The sequence below is a fragment of the Hermetia illucens genome, chromosome 4 (genome assembly GCF_905115235.1).
Source record: "Hermetia illucens chromosome 4, iHerIll2.2.curated.20191125, whole genome shotgun sequence".
Lineage (NCBI taxonomy): Eukaryota > Metazoa > Arthropoda > Insecta > Diptera > Stratiomyidae > Hermetia > Hermetia illucens.
Genome location: NC_051852.1, coordinates 161,594,739 through 161,605,538, shown reverse-complemented (window position 1 = coordinate 161,605,538; position 10,800 = coordinate 161,594,739).

Genomic DNA, 10,800 nt, shown 5'->3' with positions numbered 1-10,800 from the left:
ACTTCTGGGATGGAATTCATAAATTGAAATCTCGTTGGAACAAGTGCATTAATATTCCCTCTGTCAGCACTCCTCAGCATCTCCTCGAAAATGTTGTCTGGAGAGAAATTCCCTGTGTTTAAATAGAGCTGCTGACGAATTCCATCCCATCTTCCACAAGAAAAAAAGTGTGATGGGCGTCGTCCACAACTCCATTGCAAAACACATAATCCGGAGAGATGGTGCCTTTCCAATCTTGTGCAGGTAAGACTGAAAACCTCCATCCCCACTTAAGAACTGGGTAAGGAAATAGCCAGTCTCACCATGCTTCCGATTCAGTCACGCACCTAAGTTGCCGATGAGCCACGCAGTTCATCTGCCTCTAGTTTCATTTTGACAAGAGAGTTGCCAATTATCTAGGGTGCATTGCCGTTCTTTACCAGTCACCACTTCCCTTGGCTCGTATTCCTTGCGTATTGTATGTATTCCTTAGCAAGAAGGGTAACGGGGATCACTCCAGCAATCGCCATCACGGCCAGTTCAGAGATAGTGGGGTACACAGGCGCCACCAGCAAACCGTGAGACGCTTACTCATCAGGAGACCTCGCCTGCTAGACGTAGGGACCCCAATATTTTCTATTAACCTACTTAACGCGAAACTTCAGCAGCACCCTTATTCGCTGCTGCTTTGATTTACTCAAAAAAGCTCATCTTTGAGTCAAGAGTCACCCCGAGCTACTTTATCGCTGGTTTTGACTCGATCGACTCGTCGAACGATATGGGACGCAGAATCGGAATTCTCTTCTGAATCGGGACGACTACTTCAGTTTTTTCCAGTGCAAGGTTGAAACCATATATAGTCATCCATCCGCTTACCTGTGGCGTCAATATCCCGAAATCTGCTTTGCGCCTGTTCGACAGTGCTTCTGGCAACAAGCGCCGCGACATAAATTGCATAACCCACCAGGTGCGACTCTTTTGGCATGTCCAGTTTAAGTAGACTATCATAGGTAGCGCCCTAGAAGTCGGGCCGTAGGATGAATCTGTGTGTTACCCCCGACGTGGCCTCCATCCTCCTCCGACCCTCTAGCGTTTCATAGAGCAGGGAGCGATAGTCCCTCAATATCCGTAAGATACAGTTCGGCACGTGTAAAGTATTGTCTAGTGTGCCTAGAATGTCTTTCCATCTTACAGAATTAAAGGTGTTTCTAGCGTCGAGCGTTACGGCACCCACGACTTGCATGACAGCATCAACTGTGGATCTCCCTGCTCCAAAAGCGAACTGCAGTGGAGATAAGTCTCTGGCAGCGCGTATCGCTTCAGCTAGTCTATTTCTGATGAGCTTTTCGAGCACTTTTCCAGAAGTGTCAAGCATACAAAGTGGGCGGTATGAAGACGGCAATTTGGAGTCCCCCCCCCCCCCCCCCCCGCTTGTCGAGAAGTCTTCCACAACTTGCTTCCCTCGCAGCCTGGACGCTGAAACGTTGGGGTGGATCCGGTGTTTAGAACTACCAGTTCTGTTCTCGCCACCAGTTCGAGAATTCGTTTCCGTCTGGCGTCTGAGTGAGGCATGCCCCATTCAATCGCCCTGGCATTGGCGGCCTTGGTTAAGAACTCTAAGGAGGGTGTCGTCCCGAACCCAGATGGCAGTGGTACCTGATATGTCAGGATGCCAGCAGTGAACTACGTTAGCAACTCGTGAGCGGTTGTAGCATGCGAATCATGATGACCACGTCCTAGCTCTTTCCAGTTCTGTTAAAGGGAGAGTCCGAAGGGTGCGCAACGTTCTCATCAGACGCGCCACTGTCCCTGCATAGGACGCAGCTTTCCTTTTCATTGCAGGTGTTCGCTTTATGGCCTGACTGACCGCATTTATGGCATGTTGCCCTTCTGTCAGGTCCCCGACAGGTTGCAGACGTGTGCTGATAATCCAAACATCTGTAACATTTGGTTGGGGTGGCCCGGATTCGTATCCTACACATTACCTAACCAATTCTCATTTTCCTGCTGTTCAGGAGCTTCCTCGCGTATTTCTCGGCAACTTCCACCATAGCGAGTTTTTGGCCTTGGGACTTTGCAGAGGTGATTTGTCTTCTTTGTAGCCTACACAATGACGAAATCTATGAGCGATACCATGACCGTCCGGTTGTGGATAAAATCCGGCTCAATAGGTTACGGTGGGCGGGTCACTTAATCCGTATGGATGAAGATGATCCCACCCGGAAAGTCTATAAGGGCAATATCTATGGTAGGAAAAGAAGACGAGGCAGACCCTGCCTAAGATGGAGCGATGGCGTGGGTCAGGACACCAGACAGCTTTTAGGGATATCGAATTGGTGGACCTCGGCGCAAAACCGGGATGTCTGGAGTTCCTTATTAAGGCAGGGCTAGACCGGATACCGGTTGTTGCGCCGTTGATGATGATGATGATTTGTCTTCAGTACATTCCAAGCAAAGCTCTGAATCATAATTATTCTGGCTGACAGGAAATAGCATATGGACTAGCGGCTCTTGCGTTTCACTAAAAGATCTAGTTCAGGATCCTTCCAATGTTTTAAGAAAGGATGGGCTCCTAAATTCTCTGGCAAGAATTTAAAAAATTTCGCTAGAGTTTTCAATGTTTTGACGAACCGCCTCCTGGGAATCTTGATGGCCGATTTGCACCTCTTCTGGCAGGCCTTGTATGGCGGCCAGTATTTGTGCCTGTATTAGATGTTGGAGACCTCACTGGGGTTCTGTGATTGGACAGTTCTTCATTTCACCATCATGGCAATGCGTTTTTGCTGCATTTTCTAGGGCACGAGGCCTTGAAGGCAGTTCCGAACTCCTTTTCCAGAGCCCCGACCTGCGATTCCAATGTTATCATTTCAAGTGACCAAGCGTTTGCAATTGATGACATGATCAAAGTCCCCCAGCCGATCCTCCTGGGGGTTTTGAAAGGGTTGGCGACCTGAGCAGCGAGATTTTCGCTGAAAAGTATTCAACCGTGATCTGTGAAGGATCTCTGGTCTGACATTTAACAGTTCTTCACTCTGAAAGTTCCATTGTCAGTTAGTAGGCTAGTGTGAAGTGCCACCTCCCAGCCGTCACAGTTTTCCAAGCCAGGGTAATGGAAGGGTCGTGTACTACTTCTGCTATACCCAAATAGTATGGCGTCAGCTATCGCGTGGAACCTATGGACCACCTGGGAGGCTCTTAAGGCAATGCATTCCTCTGTGCATGTGATGCTCGATGATTACGTTCAACTACTTGGCCTCAACGTTAAGTCCTTAAAGCAAGTTTGCTGCTAACGGATGTCAATTCCCGTACCAGTAAGTGCAGTATGTGCCTTGTCGGCCGGTCGTTGCTGCTTCACTTTTTGGAGATATTGCTCGGCGTTCGAGCCTTTGCACTCTTTGCTCGTCTTGTTTGTGGTTTGATTGCGCTTGAAGACGGCAGGTTTCACGTTCTGCTGGCTTCCCAGGCGTTTGTTGTTGTATTCCTCGATAAAGGTTTGGTAGTTAGTGAGGTCATTTTCAGCAAGCTGGTCGACAGTACCGGGCTCCCTATTCTGCGTAATCATGGTCAGAATATGGATGGCCATCTGATACTGCTTTTTGAATAGGACTTCAACGGACCTGCGCTTCTCCGTGGCTGAGCTGATATTTGTTCCAGCATAGCGGTGCTACCCGTGACAACGACTGTTCTACTCTCGACGGATAGCGTCTCCAGACAGGATGCTTGCTGCTTATCTTTCGATGGTGCACCTGGAACCACCTTCTGTAAAGTTTGGGTCCATGCCTTGGTCCCATGAGCGATCAAGGGGAAATGTGTATTTCAGCTAGCTACTAGTGTCTTACTTGAAATCTAGGATGCCGAAAGTAGTCAGAGTTTGCATACTCGAAAGCAAGTACCCCATCGGTCGCGAACTCATTAGTGCAACCTGGATGAAGCGACACTTCACAACTGTCGTCCTTTGCGGTAAGTGCCTCAATGAATGTTTCAAATCTAAAATCTGCCTATGGTTTCGAGTGGTAGCTGACTATCATTGACAGTGAACGACGCCTCACGGTAATGAAGAAATGAGAATATTTCCGATTGTATTCACGGTAGGAAAATACAAGTGAGTCGTGTCATGAAAAAATTGTATAACTTACGGCTGTGTATTGATTGTGGTCTCCAAATAAATGCGTGTGTGAGGAGAACCTTGGATTTGCGCTTTTCCTCCCGAATCAACACCTACGGGTATAGGCAAGTGGACGTGAGTCTTGGCTTGCGTAGGACGTTTTCGTGGCGATTCATCCTGGCGGATATCGGCTTCCCCATACTAGGCGCAGACTTCTTGTGTCACTATGGGTTTGCTGGTGGACTTGCAAGACAAGTCTTTTATAGATTCCACAACCAACCTTAATTCGGCGGGACAAATGGCATCTCACCCAAAAAACAATTTTTCCGTACTTTTAGGAGACATTACCGACTCTCGTGTTCGGGTACTTCTCCAAAAGCTTAGCCAGATTACTACCGAGTGTAGTCTCTCTAAACCAGTGAAGCACAATGTGCAGCACCACATTAACACTACTGGTTCCCCGATCTTCTCGAAGGTGCGCCCTCTACCACCCCAGAAACTGGCTATTGCGCGGAAAGAATTTGAGCAATTTATTCAACAGGGTATCTGTAGACCTTGTTGGTCTTCCCTACTGCATACGTTCCCTAAGCCAAAAGGCGAAGACGGCAATATGCACACCCTTTGGACTCTTCGAGGTCACCCGGATGACTTTCGGATTCCTCATGGGCCTGATTTCGGACTACCTACTTTCCCATCTTTCTTCCTGCCTCTCTTAAGGAAGCAGCAGCAGGAAGAAACTGTACGTGAGATTTAAGGCAGATAAAGATATAGGAGTGATCCGTGATGCTGAGGTAAATGCAAGAGGTACGATCCTCTTTAAGTCCACCCAACTACTGGCCTATGCTGACGATATCAATGGGAAGAACTACTCGAGACGTAAAAACTGCCTTCATCCAAATCGAGCAGGCACTGATTGGCGCGAGATCGTGGGCTGCACATCAATGAAGGCAAGACAAACTTTGAGACCGTTGATAATTTCTCCTATCTAGGGTTGAAAATCACAACCGATAACGATCAGGAAATCCGCGCACGGTTGTTGTCAGCCAACAGAGCCTATTTCAGCTTACAAAAACTGTTCCGCTCGGAACGTCTTACCATAGGGTCAAAGCTCTTACTGTACAAGACAATGATTTTGCCAGTCCTCATGTATTCCTCGGAAACTTGGGTTCTTAGCAAGAAAAATTGCGAACTCTTGGCCGCGTTCGAGAGAAGAATCCTCCGAAGAATTTTTGGCCCCCTACATGAAGATGGAAGATTCCGTAGTCTACACAATAATGAAATCTATGAGCGATACCATGACCGTCCGGTTGTGGATAAAATCCGGCTCAACAGGTTACGGTGGGCGGGTCACTTAATCCGTATAGATGAGGACGATCCCACCCAGAAAGTCTATAAGAGCAATATCTGTGGTAGAAAAAGAAGACGAGGTAGACCCTACCTAAGATGGAGCAATGGCGTAGGTCAGGACGCCAGACAGCTTTTAGGGATATCGAATTGGTGGACCTCGGCGCAAAACCGGGATGTCTGGAGTTCCTTATTAAGGCAGGCCTAGACCGGATACCGGTTGTTGCGCCGTTGATGATGATGAATACCAAGGCGGTTTTAGGCCGGGCCGCTCCATAACCGACCAGTTAAGTTAATCCTGCGAAAGTGTTGGGAATATAAAGTGGACGTGCACCAAATTTTTGTTGACTTCAAGCAGGTATACGACAATATAGATCGTGGCGTACTGTATAACATAATGCTGCAATTTGGTATACCAGCTAAACTAGTACGGCTGATGAAGATTACTATGACTAACTCCATCTCTCAGATCAGGATCCAGAACAAGTTGACTGATCCTCAGTTGTTTGACTACGCATTAATGAGGATAAAACGAAAATAATGATGCACTGAATAAGTAGGACGCCAACTCGTTTGAGTATCAACGTAGGGAACTTCAATATCGAATTTGTAGACCGCTTTAGATATCTGGGTAGCAGTTTGTCAAAGGATGCCAATAAGATTGACGAGGTCAAGCGACGAATACAGCTAGCGAATAAGACTTTCTTCTCGGTCCTTCTCATAATGAAATCGAAGTATGCCCACAGAAACACGAAATTCCGCGTATACAACACCATTATACGACTAGTGCTATGCTATGGGTGCAAAACCGGGACCCTAACCCAAATCTCCGAAAATTCACTAAACACATTCCAAAGGAAAGTTCTTCGGCGAATTTTCGGAGCAGTGATGGATGGGGCATCCGGTATAACCTTGAGTTGTAAGAATTGTACGATGAGCTGAGGTCTCAAAATTCCTTAGACTACAATGCCTTTCTGTGGCAGGGAATATCCAATGAATGAGCACTGATCCCATGCCAACAAAGATTATGAACGGACGGAGCGAGACTACGAGGAAGAGGAAAGTACAATTTATTTGGACGCCGAGCAACTACTGGGGTTAGACGATTGGAAGACGCGGTCACATGACCGAGATAATTGGAGGATAACGATACGGGTCGCCAAGTCCCGCTGGCCCCCTTTCGCAAGAAGTGATCCTGGGTTATGGGGTTTCAACATACTAACCTCGGATTGGTTTCGGTTTGAAGGTTTGAAGAGGAAGAATTAGGCTATACGGGAGTGTTGTCAACATGTCGAAAAACCATTTCTCAAGACCGTGAGAGTCTCAGTACTATTACTTTCTGGACGTGCTGCGCAGTTGCATGGAGTATGAAAGGTTTTTCCAAAAATTTAGCCCGGGTTAAAAAACCCTACAAGGGCTCTCTAGATTCGAACCTCAGCCACATCATGGATGTTTGTGTTTGTCGGCAATGTCGCGGCACCGGGAAACGCTTTACTCACTATTGTTTGCTGGCCGTAATGCAGTAGGCGAATGCTTCAAGGCTTGATCAGGCGATCAGACCCGAGTCTGCAAGGGGAATCATCTGAAGTTGCTTTATGGTACGAAATCTTACCAGGGGTATACTGATACCATGGGAACCGGGATAGCCTCAGGGATGTCTCTGGAGAATTTCAACTTTATGCGCATTCGGCTCGGATGTTGTGGTTGGCTCTCTAGTGGCAGTTTCATGAGGGTTTTGGACGAAGATAGAGACCTTCAGGCCTCAAATGTGGTGTTGCGTTTCAATAAGGATGCCTACGGATACTTCAAAGTTCGGTAAAGATTTGATCGGTAGATTTTGCCTCCACCAGTATATTGTCGGAAAAATATTTGTGTATACTACTTACCTTGACCGTACGATGACCGAGATGAATGCAGTTTCTATACTACATATTGTCGCAAAGATGATAGCTAATCCTGGAACACATGAAGGAACATTTCAAAAGTTTGATCGACAGAGAGCAGGCTGGTTTCCGCTGTCGATTCTCCTGTATTGACCATATCAATACCCTTCGAATTATTTACCCTTCATTGATTTGAAGAAGGTTTTCGATAGCGTGCACAAGGAGTATATCCGGAGTGCTTTGTGCAAGAGAGGTACTCCCGAGAAATTAATTGCTATTATCAGAGAGACATATGATCGCGCAAAATGTGTCAGTATTGAGATAAAAACTCAAAGGAAGGTCCGAAGCGGAACCGGAGGATATCAATGGTAATTGACATCTGTTTCCACTCTCACCGAATCATGGATCTTGGTCAATTTGCTCTGGATATGGAAAGAAAACCGAGTAGAGTCGGACCGAAGAGAAACACTAATAAAACCAAGATTTTCACTGTTGTTCTAAGTTGTTTTTTTGTTGTCCATTAGTTCTCTGCAAGAAGGCAACATTTAAGTGGAGCAAATTGAGTTTCAAGGCGGCATGTCATTGCAAATACGCGAATTATTATTATGTATTGGTCTGTCAGTGTCGATTGCGCCTAGATAGTTTTCTTGTGCATGTTTCACCATACTGTGTTGGAGGTCATAAATAGTTGTGTGTCAGCCATGTGCTCGCCACTACGTGGCCGCACACCAATCCAATACATCACATAGTAAATACGCCAAATTTTTCACGAGCAACTGATTGAAGAACGTCGAACATGCGTTATGTTTGTCTTCTACCATACAAATTCAAGCAATATTCCTGGAGACGAATCTCTTGTATTTAGTCTTCTTGGCTCAATGGAAGAGCTACTTCCTCGGTAGAAAACTTTTATCCAAGGTGTCTATAAGTGTGTGTGGCTAAATGCGGAATGCGGAGGTTGAATATATTGCTTACACGGACGATTTCCTGGACTTGAATATATGACATGAAAAAGAGTACAAATATAGGAATCGGTAAAAGGGGGTCAGAAAAATTGGCATGCCAATTTCAACTTAGGTAGTTGTTACGATGATGCTGAAATGCATCTTACTCCGCGGCGAATGCTTAAGTTGAACGGCACATATCTTAAATAATATAAAGCAGTAAAATATTTGGAGGTTGCCATCGTACAACGCATGCATTTGAACCCTAATTTGGGTAAAAAACTTTCTTAAAGAATGTAGAGTATCGAGTGTTATGAATCATGGGCACTCGAGGTCTTGGAGGACCGAGGACCTTGTCGAAAATGTGTCCGCAGCAGTGACGTGCAGCCTGCGCAGATCGCACTTGCCTGGGACGAACCATTAAAAAGGATCTGATTTGACCGAAGAGTTAAAGTCAATTGATGTGCCAAAAATACTGGAATTATTTGAGAAATTTCTAGGCAAGGTTGGCGAAAACTAAACTCTTCTTTGGCAATAACGAGGGTTATTTCGATGTACATGGAAATGTCGACAAACAAGACATGCCCTACTACGCTGCTAAGAACCTGACAATCACGCAGGCAAACCTATATATTGCCCCTTACGTCACTGTGTGGTGTGTACTTTCGGTCAAGCTGATCATCGGACCTTACTTTGTCGAAGAGGAGGAGCTTATTTGTATTTCTTACTCTCCCTCTTTGTAGATGAATCTCTGTCGAAGCTTTAAATCTGCTGAAAGCGAAGTTTCCAAATCAGTTGATTTCCGTTTTGGCCCACTAACTGCTTAAGCGTCCCACCTACGGATAATATTTCTGTGCTAGCCTGGCTTTTGGATTTTCACCCTTTTTTGCCATCCTGAAGCTAGAAGGATGTATCAGTAGAAGCTTGCTTAACGCTACCCTTTTGTTCACATGGTATTATTTGCTTGGCAATACACATACAACAGGAACCTCATCGAAGAGCGGATCGGAAAGAAACTACCCTAGGCCTCAAGACAGCAATTTTCAACAATCTTCTACGAGGCGAACACAGAACCTAGGCAATGGATAACTTAGGACTTGGTTACAATCAGTTAAGGACAAAAAAGAGGGTACGGGAAAAAGCGTCATTTATAAGATTTTCTGCCCAGACTGCGACTAGATTTACGTAGGGCAAACAAAACGGTGTCCGGATAGTAGTGGGATTTGTATCGTGATTTGACGTCGGATGCCAGTCGACTCAGCTGCGAATGAGTACCTGAGTCAAATCAGGGTAATAATCTCGGGCGAGCGTAATGCTGACCACATTGCCTTCTACAGGCTATCCTCTAGTTTACCGTTACAGTCTTAAATGCCCTGATCCCATATGGATTGTTGCCCCAACGATTATTATTATAATATTATTAAACAAAACGGCTAGTCCACGCTAGGGTGTTAGAACACTTAAAGGAGGCCAAATCCGCTAAATGTGAGAATAACCTACGCGGTTGCCAAGCATATAATAGAACAGGGACATTATTTGTCGTTGAACAATGCCAATATCTTGAGAAATTGAACGACGTTAGGAGACTAGATTTCTCCACATCTCGAAAATCCTCCCGAAAAGAGGCTAAACACGGACATGGGCAACAATTTGTCTACCTTGGTGGAACTTTTAGACTAAGAGACTAACTAAGGTATTATAATCACAGGAATAGCTACAAAAACCCAAATGGTGAAAGGATTTTTCATAAGATAAAATACTGAAGATTTAATTGAAAAATTATTGGGCGTACTCCCATAACAATCGTCGGCGGAGCATTCCTTCAGCTGCTTCACAAAAACCGTGAAAACATTAATACTTCGCATTCCCGGGATGTACCGCTACGCAAAATGCATTTGCTAGTACACAGAATGGGCATGTATATGGTCGGACGATGCTATTATTGAATTATTATGAATTTGTGTATTATCATTGGATAATGTTTAAATATGTTTTGGGGTTTTTGGGAAATTATAGGCGGGAGGGTTTTGTGATGAAAACTTTTAAGGGGAGATATATTAATGTTTTCATGATGAAGTTGGGGGAGAATTAGGAATTGGAAAGAAGGATAGGGAAAGTGCTGAAGGATGCTAGATATGAGGGAAAGGAAAAATGTTGTGTACGAGTAAATGGATTTTCTCGTCAGTTAATTACAGGACAAAGGCAAAATGTGAAATTGTGAATATTTCTCTATTTTTCCATCTCTTTGTTTATATTTCTTAACTATTTTCCGATCAGCATACCATAGTTCAAATTCAAGGGACCGAATAGGAAGTTTTTGGAAGTACACTTAAGGCGGATGAAATGTCCTGCACGGATCAGCCCTCTAGTAATAGAGCAAAGAGATTCTTACGTTGTCAGCACTCTTGACTAGTATCTTCCAGTTGCTATGATTGTATCTGTGGGGGTTGTAGTTGTGAAGCATGACGCCAGTTATTTGGTTTTTGAACCTAAACAATTTCAGGGCCAGTTGTGGAAAGAAGCAAATGTTCCCAGAGTTTATTTA